Source organism: Mus musculus, chromosome 4 (assembly GCF_000001635.26).
Source record: "Mus musculus strain C57BL/6J chromosome 4, GRCm38.p6 C57BL/6J".
Classification (NCBI taxonomy): Eukaryota; Metazoa; Chordata; class Mammalia; order Rodentia; family Muridae; genus Mus; species Mus musculus.
In genome coordinates this window covers 10,507,737-10,527,381 of record NC_000070.6, presented here as the reverse complement: position 1 = coordinate 10,527,381, position 19,645 = coordinate 10,507,737, and the positions used below count along the sequence as shown (strand labels likewise).

Sequence of the window (19,645 nt, the reverse complement as noted above, 5' to 3'; positions counted from 1 at the left end):
GATACAAGCTGCCCACTTAGATTAGACAAGTTATCCCAATTATTCTATCCTTTTATCTACCTCATATCTACATGTGGCTGTTTAAAGCCACACAGAATCTGGATCATCTTCCTCCTGCTCCATCTTCCTCCCTTCTCCCCCTACCTGTCTCCTCCATCTCCATCTCTGCAACTCTTTGCTTCATCTCCCTTTTCTCTGTCCAATCACAGGCTTCTTATTGCATTAATATTTACAGTGATTGGACAGGGAAAATTCTGCTACAAGAGACTTCAATACCCCACTCTCATCAGTAGAGAGGTCACTGAAACAGAAACCAAATAGAGAAAGAAACTAATAGCAGTTATGAACAAATAGATTTAATAGATATATACAGAACATTTCACCCTAAAACAAAATAATATACCTTATTCTCAGTACCTCATGGTATTTTCTCCAAAACTGTCCATATAATGAGACACAAAACAAGTCTCAACAGATACAAGAAGATTTAAATAATCCCATGTGTCCTATCAGATTACCACTAAGGTTTATCTTCAACAACAACAACAAAGTAGAAAGCCCACATATTCATGGAAATTAAATAACTCTCTACTCAATGATAACTTGGGCAGGGAGGAATTAAAGATATTAAAGACTTTCTAGAATTTAACTAAAATGAAGGCACAACATATTCAAACTTATGGGACACAATGGAAGCAGTGCTAAGAGGAAACTTTATAGCACTGAGTACATTCATAAAGAAATTGGAGAGATCCTATACTAGCAACTTAACAGTACATCTGAAAGCTCTGTAAAAGAAAGAAGCAAATACACAAGGAGGAGATGGCAGGAAATAATCAAACTCAGGGCCAAAATCAACCAATTACAAATGAAGAAAACTATACAAAATATCAACAAAAACAAAATCTGGTTCTTTGAGAAAATCAACAAGAGAGATAAACTCCTAGCTAAACTAGCTAAAGGGCATAGATGTAGTATCCAAATCAATAAAATCAGAAATGAAAAGGGAGACAGAACAACAGAAACTGAAGAAATTAAAAAAAACAAAAACAAACAAAAAAAAACCACACCAGATCCTACTACAAAAGCCTATACTCAACAAAACTGGAAAAATCTAGATGAAATGGATGATTTTCTAGACAGATACCAGCTACCAAAGTTAAATCAAGGGCATGTAATCTATCTAAACAGGCCCATCTCCACTAAAGAAATACAAGAAGTCATTAAATGCTTCCTAACCAAAAACCCCCCAGGGTGAGATGGCTTTAGTGCAGAATTCTACCAGACCATCAAAGAAGAGCTAATAGCAACATTCCCCAAACTATTCCATTAAGTAGAAACAGAAGGAGCACTACCTAATTCATTCTATGAAGCCACAATTACTCTGATACCTAAACCACACAAAGACCCAACAAAGAAAGATAATTTCAGACCAATTTTGCTATGAATATCAATTCAAACCTATACAATAAAATTCTAGCAAAACGAATCCAAGAACACACTCAAACGATCATTCGCCATAATTAAATAGGCTTCATCCTAGGGATGCAAGTTTGGTTCAACATATGAAAATTCATTAAAGTAATCTACTATATAAACAAACTCAAAAAAAATCACATAATCATCCCATTAAATGCTGAAAAAGCCTTTGACAAAATGAAACACCTCTTCATATTAAAAGTTTTGGAAAGATCAGGAATTCAAGGCCCATACCTAGACTTAATAAAAACAATATATAGCAAACCAACAGCCAACAACAAAATGGAGAGAAACTTCAAGCAATCCTACTAAAATCAGGGACAACATAAGGCTGCCCACTCTCCCTGTATCTATTCAATATAGTACTCAAAGTTCTAGCTAGAGCAACTAGACAACAAAAGGAGGTCAAAGAGATGCAAATCATAAAGGAAGAAGTCAAGGTATCACTGTTTGCAGTTGATATGATAGTATACATAAGTGACCCCCAAAATTCTACCAGAACTCCTGCACTTGAGAAACAACTTTAGCAAACTGGCTGGATATAAAATTAACTCAAACAAATTAGTAGCCTTCCTTTATAGAAATGCGAAATAAGCTGAGAAGGAAAATAGGGAAACAATGTCCTTCACAATAGTCACAAATGATATAAAATATCTTGGTGTGTAATTGTAATCAAACAAGTGAAAGAAGGACTGTTAAGAAAGAAATCGAAGAAACTTCAGAAAAGGGAGAACTCACCAATGCTCATGGATTGGTAGGATTAACAAAGTAAAAATGGTCATCCTATCAAAAGCAATCTATAGGTTTAATACAGTCTCCATCAAAACGCCAACACAATTCTTCAAAGACATGGAAAGACCAATTCTCAATTTCATACAGAAAAACAAAACTCCAGGATAGTAAAAACAATTATTAACAATAAAAGAATTTCTGAGGGACTCACCATCCCTGATCTCAAGCTGTATTACAGAGAAATACTGATAAAAACTGCATGGAATTGATACAGAGACAGACAGGTAAATTAGCGGAATAGAGTTAAAGACCCAGAAACAAACCCACACACTTATGGACAGTTGATCTTTGACAAAGAATCAAAAAAATATAGAATGAAAAAAAAAGCATCTTCAATAAATGGTGCTGGTCTAACTGGCAACCTTTATGTAGAAAAAAATGAAATAAGATCCATATTTGTGACCTTGCACAAAGTTCAAGTCAAAGTGGATCATGGACCTCAACATACAATCATATACAATTGGAGATTCTTGAACTCATTGGCACAGGGGAGGGGATGATTTCCTAAACAGAACTCCATTGGCTCAGGCTCTAAGATCAAGAGTTGATAAATGGATATTAGCCCTCTATCAGATGTAGGATTGGAAAAGATTTTTTTCTCAATCTGTTGGGTGCCACTTGTCCCATTGACAGTGTCCTTTGCCTTAAAGAATCTTTGCAGTTTTTTGAGGTCCCATTTGTCAATTCTTGATCTTACAGCACAAGCCATAGGTGTTCCGTTCAGGAATTATTTCCCTGTTCTCATGTGTTTGAGGCTCTTCCCCACTTTCTCTTCTATTAGTTTCAGTGTCTCTGGTTTTATGTGGCAGTCCTTGATCCACTTGGACATGAGCTTTGTACAAGGAGATAAGAATGGGTCGATTTGCACTTTTCTACTTGCTGACCACCAGTTGAACCAACACCATTTGTTGAAAATGCTGTCTTTTTCTCACTGGATCATTTTAGCTCCTTTGTCAAAGATCAAGTGACCATAGGTGTGTAGGTTCATTTCTGGGTCTTCAATTTTATTCCATTGATCTACCTGCCTGTCTCTGTACCAATACCATGCAGTGTTTCTTTTTTTTTTTGTTTGTTTGTTTTTTAATCATTATTGCTCTGTAATACAGCTTGAGGTTAGGGATCCTGATTCCACCAGCATTTTTTTTTTCTATTGCTGAGCATAGTTTTTGCTATCCTGGATTTTAAAATATTCAAGATATACAAAGAAATCAAGAAGTTAGACACCAGAGAATCAAATAACCATATTAAAAATGGGGTCCTAGGATCCCAGGATCCCAGGAGCTTGGTCACAGCAGGATCTCAGGGTCAAAGAGGAAGCTTGAATGCCAAGAACTCTGACACACCCAGAATCTCAGGATCATAGGATCCCAGAATCACAGGATCCCAGAAAAAGCTGGACTCTGAGGAGTTCTGACTTAACTGGGATTACAGGAAGGACAGACTCCAATCTGATATAAAAGGGCAGGGAGCACTTGAGGTAATCAGATGGCAGGAGGCAAGTGTAAGAAAAGAAGCAACAGAAACTAAGGTTACTTGGCATCATCAGAACCCCATACTCGCACCATAGCAGGTTCAGGATATACCATCACATGAGAAAAGCAAGATGTGGATTTAAAGTCACTTCTCACGACAATGATGGAGGATGTTAAGAAGTACATGAATAATTCCCTTAAAGAAATACAGGAGAACACAGGTAAACAGGTAGAAGACCTGAAAGATGAAACACAAAAATCCCTTAAAGAATTATAGGAAAACACATCCAAACAGGTGAAGGAATTGAACAAAATCATCCAGGATCTAAAAATGGAAATAGAAACAATAAAGAAATCACAAAAGGAGACAACTCTGGGGATAGAAAACCTAGGAAAGAAGTCAGGATACATAGATGCAAGCATCACCAACAGAATGCAAGAGATAGAAGAGAGAATCTCAAGTGCAGAAGATACCATAGAAAACATTGACAGAACAGTTAAAGAAAATGTAAAATGCGAAAAGGTCCTAACCCAAAACATCCAGGAAATCCAGAATACAATGAGAAGACCAAACCTAAGGATAGTAAGTATCGACAAGAAGGAAGATTCCTAACTTAAAGGGCCAGTAAAGATCTTCAAGAAAATTATAGAAGAAAACTTCCCAAACCTAAAGAAAGAGATGCCCATGAACATTCAAGAAGCCTACAGAGCTCCAAATAGTTTGGACCAGAAAAGAAATTCCTCCTGTCACATAATAATCAAAACACCAAATACACAAAACAAAGAAAGAATGCTAAAAGCAGTAAGGGAAAATGTCAAGTAACATATAAAGGCAGACCTATCAGAATTACACCTGACTTCTCCACAAGGATTAGGAAAGCCAGAAGATCCTGGGCAGAAGTCATATAGATGCTATGAGAACACAAATGCCAGCCCAGGTAACTATACTCAGCAAAACTCTCAATTACCATAGATGGAGAAACCAAGGTATTCCATGACAAAACCAAATTTACACAGTATCTTTCCACAAATACAGCCCTTCAAAGGATAATAGAAGGAAAACTCCAACACAAGGTGAGAAACAAAGCCCTAGAAAAAGCAAGAAAGTAATCTTCCAACAAACCTACAAGAAGATAGCCACATAAACAGAATTCCAACTCTAACAACAAAAATAACAGGAAGCAACAATTACTTTTCCTTAATATCTCTTAATATCAATGGACTCAATTCCCCAATAAAAAGACATAGGCTAACAGACTGGTTACATAAACAGGACCCAACATTTTGGTGCACACAGGAAACCCACCTCAGGGACAAAGACAGACACTACTTCAGAGTAAAAGGTTGGAAAACAATTTTCCAAGCAAATGGTCCCAAGAAACAAGCTGGAGTAGCCATTCTAACATAGAATAAAATTGTCTTTCAACATAAAGTTCTCAAAAAAGATAAGGAGGGACACTCCATACTACTCAAAGGTAAAATTTAACAAGATGAACTCTCAATTCTGAACATCTGTACTCCAAATGCAAGGGCATCCACATTCATAAAAGAAACTTTACTAAGGCTCAAAGCACACATTGTACCACACACAATAATAGTGGGAGACTTCAACACCCCACTCTCATCAATGGGCAGATCATGGAAACAGAAGCTGAACAGAGACACAGTGAAACCAACAGAAGTTATAAAACAAATAGATTTAACAGATAGCTATAGAACATTTTATCCTAAAACAAAAGGATATACCTTCTTCTCAGCACTTCATGATACCTTCTCCAAAATTGACTATATAATTGGTCACAAAACAGGCCTCAACTGAAACAAGAAGATTGAAATAATCCCATCCAACCTATCATATCATCACAGACTAAGGCTGATCTTCAATAACAACATAAATAATAGAAAGCCCAAATACATATGGAAGCTGAACAACACTCTACTCAATGATAACTTGGTCAAGGAAGAAATAAAGAAAGAAATTAAAGACTTTTTAGAGTTTAATGAAAATAAATCCACAACTTACCCAAACTTATGGGACATAATGAAAGCAGTCTTAAGAGGAAACCATAACTCTGAGTGCCACCAAAAAGAACCTGGAGAAAGCATACACTAGCAGCTTAAGAGCACACCTGAAAGCTCTAGAACAAAAAGAAGCAAATTCACCCAAGAGGAGTAGATGGCAGGAAAAAGCCTTTACTCAACAAAACTGGAAAACCTGGACGAAATGGACAAATTTCTGGACAGATACCAGGTACCAAAGTTAAATCAGGATCAGATTAATGATCTAAAGAGTCACATATCCCCTAAAGAAATATAAACTCTTCTTGTTTCAAAAAAAAAAAAAAAAAAAAAAAGAAGCCCAGGACCAGATGGATTTATTGCAGAGTTCTATCAAACTTTCCAAGAAAGCCTAATATCAATACTCCTCAAACTATTCCACAAAATAGAAACAGAAATTTCTCTACCCAATTCATCCCATGAAGCCACAATTACTCTGATACCTAAACCACACAAAGATCCAACAAGAAAGAGAACTTTGGACCAATTTTCCTTATGAATATCAATGCAAATATACTCAGTAAAATTCTTGCAAACTGAATCCAAGAACACATTAAAAGGATCACCTATTGTGATCAAGTAGGCTTCATCCCAGGGATGAAGGGATGGTTCAATATACGGAAATATATCAACATGATCCACTATATAAACAAACTCAAAGAAAAAAACATAAGATCATCTCATTAGATGCTGTGAAAGCATTTGACAAAATTCAACACCTGTTCATGATAAAAGTCTAGGAAAGATCAGGAATTCAAGGCCTGTACCGAAACATAATAAAAGCAATATACAGCAAACTAGTAGCCAACATCAAAGTGAATGGAGAGAAACTTGAAGCAATCCCATTAAAATCAGGGACTAGGCAAGGCTGCCCACTCTCTCCCTACCTATTCAATGTAGTGCTTGAAGTTCTAACCAGAGCAATTAGACAACAAAAGGAGATCAAAGGGATACAAATTGGAAAGGACAAAGTCAAAATATCACTATTTGCAGATGATATGATAGTATTCTTAAGTGACCCCAAAAATTCTACCAGAGGATTCCTAAACTTTATAAACAATCTCAGCAAAGTGCCCTGATATAAAATTAATTCAAACAAATCAGTGACCTTCTACACAAAGGATAAAAAGGCTGAGAAAGAAGTTAGGGAAACAACACCCTTCACAATAGTCACAAATAGCATAAAATACATTGGTGTGAGTCTAATTAAGCAAGTGAAAGATCTGTATGCTAAGATTTTCAAGTCTCTGAAGAAAGAAATTGAAGAAGATCTCAGAAGATGGAAAGAACTCCCATGCTCATGGATTGGCAGGATTAATATAGTTAAAATGGCTATCTTGCTGAAAGCAATCTACAGATTCAATGCAATCCCCATCAAAATTCCAACTCAATTCTTCAACGAATTAGAAAGGGCAATCTGCCAATTCATCTGGAATAACAGAAAACCTAGGATAGTAAAAACTATCTCAACCATAAAAGAACTTCTGGGCGAATCACCATCCCTGACCTCAAACTGTACTACAGAGCAATTGTGATAAAAACTGCCTGGTATTGGTACAGTAACAAGCAGGTAGATCAATGGAATAGAATTGAAGACCCAGAAATGAACCCACACATCTATGGTCACTTTATCTTTGACAAAGGCGCTAAAACCATCCAGTGGAAAAAAGACAGCATTTTCAACAAATGGTGCTGGTTTAACTGGCAGCTAGCATGTAGAAGAATGCAAATTGATCCATTCTTATCTCCTTGAACTAAAGGTAAGTCTACGTGGATCAAGGAACCCCACATAAAACCAGAGACACTGAAACTTATAGAGGAGAAAGTAGGAAAGAGCCTCGGATATATGGGCACATGGGAAAAAAATTCCTGAACAGAACAACAATGGCTTGTGCTGTAAGATCAAAAATTGATAAATGGGACCTTATAAAATTGCAATGCTCCTGTGAGGCAAAGGACACTGTCAATAAGACAAAAAGACAATCAACAGATTCCAAAAAATCTTCGCCAACCCTACATCTGATAGAGGACTTATATCCAATATATCAAAGAACTCAAGAAATTAGGCTCCAGAGAAACAAATAACTGTATTAAAAAATGGGGTACAGACCTAAACAAATAATTCTCAACTGAGAAATACAAAATGGTTGAGAAGCACCTAAAAAAAGTCAACATCCTTAGTCATCAGGGAAATGCAAATCAAAACAACCCTGAGATTCCACCTCACACCAGTCAGAATGTCTAAGATCAAAAATTCAGGTGACAGCAGATGCTGGCAAGGATGTGGAGAAAGAGGAACACTCCTCCATTGCTGGTGGGATTGCAAGTTGGTACAACCCCTCAGGAAATCAGTTTGGTGGTTCCTCACAAAATTGGAAATAGTTCTAAGTGAATATACAGCAATACTAATCCTGGGCATATACCCAGAATATGCTCCAACATGTAATAAGGAAACATGCTCCACTATGTTCATAACAACCTTATTTATAATAGCCAGAAGTTCAAAAGAACCCAGATGTACCTCAAAAGAGGAATGGATACAGAAAATGTAGTACATTTACACAATGAGGTACTAAGGAGCTATTAAAAACAATGAATTTATGTAATTCACAAACAAATGGATGGATCTGGAGGATATCATCCTAAGTGAGGTAAAAGCAGGAGTGGGTTGGTTGGTGAGCAGGGGGAGGGGAGAGGGGATAGGAGGAAGGTGGTTTTTGGAGGGGAAACTAGGATAGGGGATAACATTTGAAATGTAAATAAAGAAAATATCCCCCAAAAAAGAAGAAGAAGAAGTCCAAAAAAAAAAAAAAAAAAAAAAAAAAAAAAAAAAAAAAAGAAAAAGAAAAAGAAGAAGAAGAAGAAGTCTTCTTGTGTCCTTGGGTTGGAGGTTTACTTTTGTGAAGATGACTGCATTACAAGAAATGATTTGCAGTTTCAGGGTAATCTCTATGACAATTTCACTGGATAGTCAAATATATTTTAAGCAGAAAGCAATGCTGGATAACAGTGTCAGAAATCAAATTGTATTACAGAGTCACAATAACAAACCAGTATGGTACTGGCATAAAACCAGACATGTAGACCAATATAATAGAAAATCCAGAAAAAAATCTGTACACAGAATTTGTACAGCCACCTAATTTGTTGTATTTATTTTGTGTTTCTCTCTCTCTCCCTCCCTCCATCCCTCTCTCCCTGCCCCCTCCCTCCTTCCCTCCCACCCTCTCCCTCTCCCTGTCCCTGTCCCTCTCTCTCTCTCCTTCTCTCTCTCTGTCTCTGTCTGTCTGTATCTCTGTCTCTGTCTCTGTCTCTGTCTCTGTCTCTGTCTCTCTCTCTCTCTCTCTCTCTCTCTCTCTCTCTCTCTCTCTCTCTCTCTCTGTGTGTGTGTGTGTGTGTGTGTGTGTGTGAGCATGTGTGCATGCACTTGAGCGCCGTGGTGTGAATGTAGAGATAAGGACAACGTACAGGAGTTGATGCTTTTCTTCTACCATGTGGATTCTGAGGATCACACTCAGGCTGCCAGGCTTGATGAGAGCCCTTTGTCTGATGAGCCATCTCACTGTCCCCCATCAAATGTTTAATGAAGATATTAAAACATACATTGATGAAAATATTCCTTTAAAAATGAAGATTTTTATAACACATGTAGAAGAATAAAACAAGATACTTATCTCTCACTTGGGATAAAAATCAACTCAAAATGGCTCAACAATATGAATGTGAGACCAGAGGCTGACAATACTAAAGGAGAATAGATAGACATTAGACAATGATGCTCTGTAAAGAATTTTTTCAGCACAAGATACGAACCCAAATATTGATTAATGATATTGCATAAAATTTAAAAGCTTCTTCACAACAACAAAATAATCAGTAGGATAAAAATCCAGCTTGCTGTCATCTAGCTCATCTATAGCATCTTAGGGTATATGCTCAAAGGGTTCTCAATCAGCATGGTACAGAGATGCTTGCACTTCCATGTTTATTGCTACACTATTCACATTTGTCAAACAGCTCAAAAGTTCAATGTATGAATGGATAAAGAAAATATAGCATGTGTACACAATGCAATTTTACTCAGGAGGAAGAGGCCTAAGAGGTGGGAGTGGAGATCAAGAAAGCATAATACAATATTATGAAAGCATATTTTTATCATGAAACAAAAGATACTGTTTGGTGGGTGATGAGACCAACAAGTAGAGGCAGGGGCTAGCAAAGGGGAAGGGGAAGGTAGTAACTCTACGTAACTATATTAGTTACTTATCCTGCTGTTGCAACAAAATACTTAGTAGAAGTAATGGAAGGAAGGAAGAGATGAAGGAAAGAAGATACAAAGGAAGGAAGGGAGGAAAGAAGGAAAGAAGGAAGGAAGAAAGGAAGGAAGGAAGGGAGGGAGGTAGGGAGGGAGGGAGGAAGGAAGGAAGGACTTACTTGGGTCGTAGTTGCAGAGTGCATTCCAGGGATATAATGGTGACAGAAGTGTTACATTTACAATTGCAGGTCACTTTCTCCTCTTCATTCATTCTGGAATCCCAGCTTATGTAATTGTGCCATACATAGTTGGGGGAGGGTGTTGTCTTAGACAGTGTTTATTGCTGTGAAGATACACCATGACCAGTTCTTATAAAATAAAACATTTAATTTAAGCTTGTTCAGAGGTTTAATCCACTGTCCACATGGTGGGGAGCATGGTAGCAGATAGGCAGACATGGAGCTGGAGAAGGAGCTGAATATTCTACATCAGGTTCCACTTTGAAAACTTCAAAGCTCACTTCCAGTAACACACTTCTTCCAAAAAGGCCACACCTCCTAATCTTTTCAAGCAGGGATACTTCCTGGTGACCAAGTATTCAAATCTATGAACCTATGGTGGCTCATAGCACTATTCAAACCACTGAAGTGGTTTTGTCTGCATCAATTAATCCTGTCTAGAAAAATCTCTTCCAGACATGCATAATATCTCATTTCCTTGGTGATTCTAGATTCTGTTGACAATCAATATAAACCATCACAATGGCACACAATAACAAAGTATCATTGTGTACATATGCACATACATATAAGGAAGAAGCCAATTACTTTGTATAATAACTGAAATTTAATAATAAAAGCAATAGTTCTGTAAATATATATTTAAAATAAAGTGATACATAGAGGCATGCAAAGGTCCTGGCACAAAAAATGAATATGAAACAAACATAGAAGTACATAAGCTATATGTGAGCCACTTTTCTCTTTACCTATCAATAAGATCCTCCAAGCCAGAGTTGTTGGGAGACTGATATGAAGCATGAGAAGAGTTAGAGTCTGGTCAGTATCCTCTGTAATGAACCTCATCTTAGTCCTATGCTGGTATAAACCTTGGTGTGTGGCCCAGACTACATGGAGGAGTTCAATGTCTTACTTCTTGCTGAGACACTTAGGAAACAGCAAATAATCAGAGCTCCTTATGTTATTATGATTTGGACTAATTAAAAGGGTAGCACCAGTATCTAGTGCCAAAGAAGACCATCTATGGACATTCCATGTGCCTAACTGGACTATAAAGGTGGCCATCTTTTTTTTTTTTTAATTTTTCTATATGTGATTAACTTTGTCTAGAACTGAAGAAAGATGATAGAAGACTTGGATAATAGAGATACATAAGCCCAGGGGCCAGATAAAGAAAAGGCCATCTCATAGGGAGGCATAATGACCAATTGCAAGAAAGCAGCATGTACCCCAGCAGATACATATGGAACAAGTCACCACCTGGGTTAGATTCATGGGATGCTGCTCCGCAAAGCTCCATGCATCCTGATTGCTTTCCCCTACCCTCTCAGAGGGATTTTAGGAGCAAATGGAAGAACTTGTTAGGATTTTGGTTATAGACAAGAAAGCTTACTCTATTTAGCATAAGCAGAGAAGGAGAAGAGAATCAATGAGCTCAGAGAAGGGTGGGACTCCTTTCAGCCAAAACCACAGCACAGGAAGCATCTAGTTAGATGCCAGTGACACCAGCATTGGCAACACTACAGTCAGAAATGGACAGCAGACACCAATGCAGTCAACTTCCACCACTCCCAGAATAGTGCTTTGGATGGTACTGCTGTCATCACTGCCAGAATAAATTCTCCAGGGTTCCTCACTTCCTATTCATGACTGATTGGATCTTCTGGGTAAGATTCTTTTTGACCAACACTATAGCATGCATCCACTTCTTTTCCTTTTCTTTTTTCTTTTTGTATCTTGAAAGCTTGTAGGGAGTCCGTCTTGATGGTCAAACCCTTCCACTTTTAACTGTTACATCTATTAACACCCAGAGGCTCAGAGGACGTTGATATATAGAGTCAAAAGTGACAGTACCAAGTACTTCTGACTGAGAATTTGAGGCCACCTGATCTACCCAGAAAACAGTAGTATTAAATTATGCCACCATAAGCAATGAATGGGAGTTTGAGGTGTCATCTAAGTGTAAAGACACACACACACACACACACACACACACACACATGGATAAACTTACATTTTACACACTTAAACTTTGGCTCAAAAAGAATTCATATATACTTCATGCACTTGATTAAATAACACCTTCCCCATGGCTATGAATGTCCAAGTTTACTATTATAACTAGCACTTTATTATAACTATAAATTCAGTCCAAATTCATCTCCAAGCTAAGGAGCTCATGAGCGAGGAAGATGTAACTATTACACAAATATCTGGGAAGGATTAAACCATGAAGATTTTGTCTCAAGCTCTGACCTCTATCTACTCCACTGTGATTTATTCTCAAGGTACTAAGGCCAGATGGTTGCTAAATCTGCCTCTTTGGGTCTGGTTTGAGAACCAACTCTTCCATTGATGCTAATTCTCTCTTGTGGGAAGAGGACATGGACATGTCTGAAGTGCTACACAACTATTTCAAACACAGTGACAACTTTTAATAAATGTGGCAGTATTCATCTTGTGTCATAGTCCACCAGAGGAACACAATGAACCAGAAATAAACCATAAGGGCTCTTTGTCTAACTGCCAGATTATATTATACTAACCACCCAAGCTCATTCTCTCTTCTTGAATCCCTTGGGAATCACAATAACAATGAGAAGAGAAAGTTCTTCCTAGACAATCCTGTCTGCTAGGTTTCACCCAGACTTTACTTTGCAACATCACAAGCCTCCACCTCTTTAGCGGAGCACTTAGAAGGCAGGAAATGTTTAAGATCAGAACTGTAATAGACACAAGTAAGAAACATATCTGTTTTCCATTAAGGAGATTAACTTCTCTGTTGGGGTTGTTGTAATAGGATGAGGTCAAAGGGCTGCTGGGGCTGGCTGGTTCACTTCTGACTGGGTGGGCATTGTCCCTCCCAGCTCCGCGTTTGCAGCAGGTGGTCTCTTCTTACAAATTCGTCTCTCCCTGAAGGGGGCATACTGATCAGATGCTTTAGATGGAGACACAATGGGGAACTAGAAACATTAGAAAACATTAGAAAGTAAAAAGGACCATTGGGCCCATGCATTTTGCAGATGTTTATGGAGGCTGATCCCATGCTAAATTGCACACTGGATAGATATATCTTACGGTTAAAAAAAATAAAACATCATGACCACCACCACCACCACAACAACAACAACAACAAACCACAAAACAACAACAGAAACCCAGCAAATATTGTTTCACATATAACATGTTTATCTCTTATTTATGTTGGTCCAACTCTAATATAGTGCCCCACATGTGGTGATCATGAGGCACACACTCTGAAGACAGAATTAGATGCAAATCTACATAATCCACTAAGATGAATGTACAGTAGACTATAAGGATACAGTGAAGACTTCAGACAAAGTCTTCAGATAAAGGCAACTAGTTCCAACTGTTAAAAAATCCCCCTCTTCCCTCACCTCCTCCATCCTCTTTTCTTTCCATCCTTTGCTTGGTAACTTTTAAGCAAATACAAAAGCAGATGGAAATTTCCTGTGAACAGCCACATATATATAACCTATTTTCAACAACCATCCACTTCCTTACTGTATGATTCATAACTCTCATTTTCTCATCCATTTGAAGGCATTTTTCTTCATTTTTACTAGTGTATATTAATTGTATATGAAAATAGATTTCATTGTGATATTTGCATTTATGTGTACACCGCATTTTAACTACACCCCCTTAATCTTCTCTTATTTCCCCTCCTCCTCTTGGTCTATGTCCTCCTCCCAATGATCTGGTATAGGAATTTAAATAAAACTCCAGACATTGTATAATTATACCCATTGTTATTTTACTATATATCATAAATAAAAGAGTATCTCTAACAAGCATCTATATACATAATAATATTTTCATTTCTTACACAACTAACAATCAATCTAAAACACTAACACTCAATATGGTTTGGTTTTTATTTCTTCCAAATATCCTGCCAGGTTTTAAGTTGTAAAGTGACTAATTTATACATCCATAAAGCCATTGACTAACATATAAGGAGACCAAGTACATCTCGCTTTAGACAACATAAAGAAGATAGACATTTCTCTTGGATTTAGGGATCTGACTATTCCAAGAAGCGACTGACAGGCATGGGTGTTCCTACAACACTGCACAATCATCATGATAAAACCACTTTCATTGTTTTGCTTCCAGGTCCTCTTAACGTCTTGCTCATATTGGACAGTGACATCATCAGTCTTTACGTCTCAAAGTTTCCACATGTTGACACTTTCCTTCATATTCTGTATCCCATCAGTTACAAAGCTGTCTCATTTTTCCTCTGAAATGTTTTCCATACCCATCTGTTTTATTCCAGGAAGGCAGCGTTCTGGAATAAAGTAAGTAAGATAACTGTATTAAAATTCATATGGGCCAGGCTTTCTCTGATACAAACTGAGAGGTGCTGTTAGCAGTGCTGAAGGTTCAAGATCCAGAATTTTATCAGGAAAGGCTTCCCATGAGGTGGTTCCAAGGATGAAGACATATGAACATGTCATGAGTAGGAAGCCTCATGCATGTTGGGTGTGCAAGCAGGAAGTGGACTACATCTGGAGGGGACTAGGAATGCAGAGTGACATAGAGCTGGCTGAACAGTGGCCATAGTTGATCTACCTAGAATACCAGTGGGAAGATGGGCATCAGTTGGTCATTAACTTTACTTAATAGCATCCTTGTTGTGCAACAAATGATTAAGAATTAATCAGTTCCAAACAAATCCCATTTATATCCATATATCCTGTAGTCCAGAAGATCTAGGCAGCTTGGCCAGTTTCTCCTCTCAGGTTTTCTGAAGGCTAATAGTGAGTCTTTGTAGACTAGAACTTATAATTTGAGGATGGTGAAATTGGCCATCATTGCTAGTACTTCTTTAGGTCACCAAGTGAAGAAAAAGACTGTCTCAAATTTTGGGGATGGCATCTCCTCCTTTTGTGATGTGTTCCCCCAGGACTCTGTAGGAACAAAGAATATGACCTTCCTGCCTGCTTTATAGCTTATGGTTTCCCTACTTAAAATAACTGCTCATGACCTTGTTCATTAAAATAATAAACACATATAGAATCTTTCATAGGTTTGAAAAGGTTAATGCTTTGTGTGTGTGCATGCTTATTTAAGTTATATTCTTGTGATGTATGACCTTACCCTATTGAAAATTGAGATGCTAAAGCCAGTTACCTTTTCTCTTTGACCTCAGGCACATCTGGAATATTTAATGTACTTAACACATGATCACTCCAACCATTAACCTTCTAGCTGATTTTTTAGAAAGTTTTACTTATATACTTTACCAAATTTATTGAATTGTCAAATCTCACTATTTGAGTTATGACACACATCAATCTCTCTTCCTCCTCCTTGTTTCCTAACATTCATGACTGGAGGTTTTACTTCTGAGGCCAACATTTGAAGATGACTGAAACCTTAATAAGCCAGGAGATTAGACTTCAAATGTGATCAAATATTCAAAACACCACAAAGAAAGAACCTGTAATTTTCTTTCAAACTAGGGAAGACACTGTTTCCTTTTGTTACTATAGGGCTGCATTTAGCATTGGAGAGTTTGTTTGTTTGTTTGTTTGTTTTTTTAACTTTAACATTTCAGTATAAATTTTTCCCCAGATTCATTTGGGGGAATCCAATAGCTTGCTACGGCAAATGGTGTTTTAAAACAGTACTTGTACTAGGAACTAAAATCTAATCCACAGACCTTGAAAATCAGTGTCAGTCATAAATAAAGTTTTAGAAAAATTAAAGCAGTTCTTATGGGCATTTTCTTTTGAGACAGGGTTTTATTATGCAGCCCAGACTTGTTTCAGACTCAATCATCTTCCTGCCTCAGCCTCCTAGTTTAAAGTTGTGCACTGCTATGCCCAGCACCTTATGGTCTCTTTATGAATATTTAAAGACAACTTGCATAGTATTAACATGTCAAAAGACAAAGTGAAGCAAGTGTGACGTAAATGTTTATATTTATTTGTGATTCTGGAAACAGAGACTTAATAAGCTGAATAGATGAGGTTGGCTGTTTAGCTAGAAAAATTGGAGAGCAAAATTATTGGTTTGCAGTGAAGTTACATTTCTTTGTAAAGGTTAAAACAGCAGGACTCTTTTATCTTGCTGGATAAAATCTCCCTCCCTCCCATTTCTTAGCATGGAATTCAATGTAGACAACTCCATTTAGGCTTAGTTTATTCAACTTCACTTAGGAGTGCAGTCCACACCAATATGATTTTATACATGTTATTTAATAATAGTCTTTTAAAAAGATTTTATTTTACTTATGCATGTGTCAATGTATGTCTGTGTATGCATGAGTGTAGGTCCTTAGAGACCAGAAGGCATTGGATACTTTGAAGCTGAAGTTTTGCCAGTAGTTTGTGAGCTGCCCAACATGGGTGTTGAGAATCAAACTCAAGTCTTCTGAAAGAGCAAGAGCTATTCATCAGTGAACCATTGCTCCAGCCTGATAGTACTTTAATCCAACCAAAGTAAGGCAAGAGGGTAAACGTATGTATTTTCAGGTTAGGATTCCTACTTAGAAACCCTTAACCAAACAAGACTATCCACTCCAAAAATTATTCCTATATAAAACACATAAACACGTTAAAATTCAGGATCCATTTTATCTAGTACTTGAATTATCTACCAAGAGATTTGGGATGGTCTTTGTGGGTGTGTTTCCATGATTGCTCTTTTCTTCTTTCCCTGAGTGGACCCAGGTAGGACTAAGACAGTGGCTGTAGGAATGTCTGGCTCAGATGGTGCTCTGTGAGTGACTGAAGAGTGGGCAGGCAAGCACATGGGCAGGAAGGCTGGATGATTGTAGAGTGGCTGGTATTTGGCTGCACTGAAGCAGCAGGTGATTTTCACTAATGGAGAGTCGAGAGTGGAGCAGCTGCTTCCTGTCACCTTCCTCCAAACCCCAGCGGTGCCTGTGGCTGTGACCTCAGTTCAGCTGGCACTTGATACACAGGAAGGACGTGCAGGTTCAGAAATCTAGTGAAATTAAGTCAAGAAAATTTACAGGATGCTTGCAGAGCAGGGGGTACCAAAAAGACCAAATGGGAGTTTATATAGTGACTGTACCAGCAAAAACGTCCCCTGGTGGCTGGCCACCAAGCCAAGAAGTTGGCTCCTAATATCATCAGAGTGACACATGTTATTGATGGCACTGCTTCTTGGAGTCAAGCTGAAGTTTCTCTCTCTCTCTCTCTCTCTCTCTCTCTCTCTCTCTCTCTCTCTCTCTCTCCCTCCCTCCTTCTCTCTTCTCTTTCTCACAGTCACTCCTCCTTTTCCTGGAGGTGGTACACAGGTATGAAGAAAGCAACTTTCTTAGGGTCTGAACCCCAGTCCAGGAGGAGCTCCTCTGGCGACATCACATTGGTGAACTCAGAATTGTACTGCAAGAACATCTGAAGATGATTCAGCATCAGCATGAGGCACTTTGAGTTTTTTGGCATTTTCTAAGCTACCGGGGAGGGAGACAAAAAGGTGGAAATGAATCACTTCAAGTAAATACAACTTCAATAGGCCTTTACTGGAGAAAAAACAAAAATGGCGAATCATAGAAATGCCAGTCTCCATGCCAAGAGGGAAGTGAGTTGGGGTTTGACTACCTGGTCACCTCTGGGAGCAGTGTAATCTTGCCTGGGGCAAGAAAAGTAAGAGAAAACAGTAGAAAACTGAGAAACATGATCAATGTTTGTTAACAGTGACCTTGGAATCAAGATCTATAATAAAGTGTCCAGGCAAGGAGGTGTTAGGGATTCCATATTCCTTAGAACTTTAAGAGAAGGTTCGAGAATTGTGACTGCTGTTATCATTGTTATTACTGTTACCTGCAGGAAGGACTTTGCAGTGATTAATGTTTTCTCTCATCATTATTGAACTGTGTTGTGTCTTAATTAGTTCAGTTTCCTCACCTGTATTAGAATGAAAACCTTAAGGACTACTTTGTCATGTTTAAATCTAACAGGGCATGAGAGACCGAGCTAGGAGTTCCCTATACTCAAAACTGTGCAACCTCAACCAGTAGAAAGGTGCCCACTCAAGCTGCTTTTCATGGTAGCTCAGTCAACTCTACCCAACCCAGTTACCAACCTCAGGGCTTCATTTCTCTGTGAAGACATTTTTCAAATGAGCAGAACACATCTACCCATAGGGTGGGAAGGGGGTGGGGCGGCAGGGAAGATGGGTACTTCACCCTGTGCGCCTACAAAGCCTGTCTTTCACAGCCTCACTTCCCAGTTGTTTACCTTGTTGTCAAGGGCAGTTCCTGTGTGGCCATGCATGACACGTGGCATCTTCCTATTCCACATTAGGAGTATATGAGATTGATAAATTGCTGCTACTCTCTCTGTCTAGTGTGAAGTGTCCATGCTCTGCCTTCTGGTAATTTTTAGGGTGGCCATCTCTTCTCCACAAACAGGGTGAGTGAGAGGTTATCACAGTGTGAGTGTACTTGAAGATATAGGCACTGGTCAGCGTTTGGCTCCCCTAGTGGCCGGTCTGACACCTCTTTCTGGGAACACTTATTGCAGGCATAGGTGGAGAACCAGTACATGGAATAAAGCACTAAAAGACACAGAACTGACCTCCTGCCCCTCTCTTGTTGGGAGCATGCCCCATGATCCAGGCCAAGACAAGGATCAATTTACCCAACAGAAAGCTAGTTCCGTATTATTCTGTCTCCATGCACCTGTCTTTCTCGACAGCAAAACTTACTCATTAGGATGTATGGTATTCTCTAAGCAGCTGCTTATTTTATAAAAACATGTCTGGTTTCTTGGCGGCAGTGCTTAAGATAAATTTGACATAAAAACAACAGCTTGGAAAAGGACTGAAAATGTTAGTAAAGTTAGACTAGAATTCAGAAACAGAGCATTAGCTAGAGTGTTTTCAGCATAATTAAGACATCTGTGTCACTCACTAGAGGTTAAGGATTTGGCTTTGCTGTTCTCAGTGTTGAAGAATAATTGTTTTTCTCTTTTTCTTCAACAGTCTCAAGAACATCATCATGGAATGTTTTCTTTAAGCTGACCAGTTTGCTGGAATAATCTACTTAAAGTAAGGTGTGTGTGTTTCTTTTTATCTGAAAAATTAGAAATGCAAGTGAAGTTGTGGAGCTATGAAGTCATTGAAAAATAATTCCACAGCAAAACTGCTATTTTTGGCTTTTAGTGTCTGCCAGTTTGCCAACTTGTTTCAGATGATATTTATCAAGGACACACACACGTTTCCCATCTTGTTTCACCCCAAATCCTCAAATGCTAACAGAGATCATGCATATTATATGATTTAAGTAGGTAACGAGGATGTTGCTTGCTCTCTCTACCAACTCTAAAGATCTTTAAAAATAAGCT

At 38.2% G+C, this 19,645-nt stretch overlaps 1 long non-coding RNA gene across 1 annotated transcript in view; it reads left to right on the top strand.

Annotated features, from left to right (window-relative positions):
- Positions 1-19,351, top strand: part of 1700123O12Rik (RIKEN cDNA 1700123O12 gene) — a 289,772-nt gene extending 270,421 nt beyond the window's left edge. Inside the window, exon 5 of the long non-coding RNA NR_045185.1 lies at positions 19,284-19,351. This is a non-coding gene — a long non-coding RNA (RIKEN cDNA 1700123O12 gene). The remainder of the gene's footprint in view (positions 1-19,283) is intronic.
- Positions 19,352-19,645: the final 294 nt, after the last annotated feature.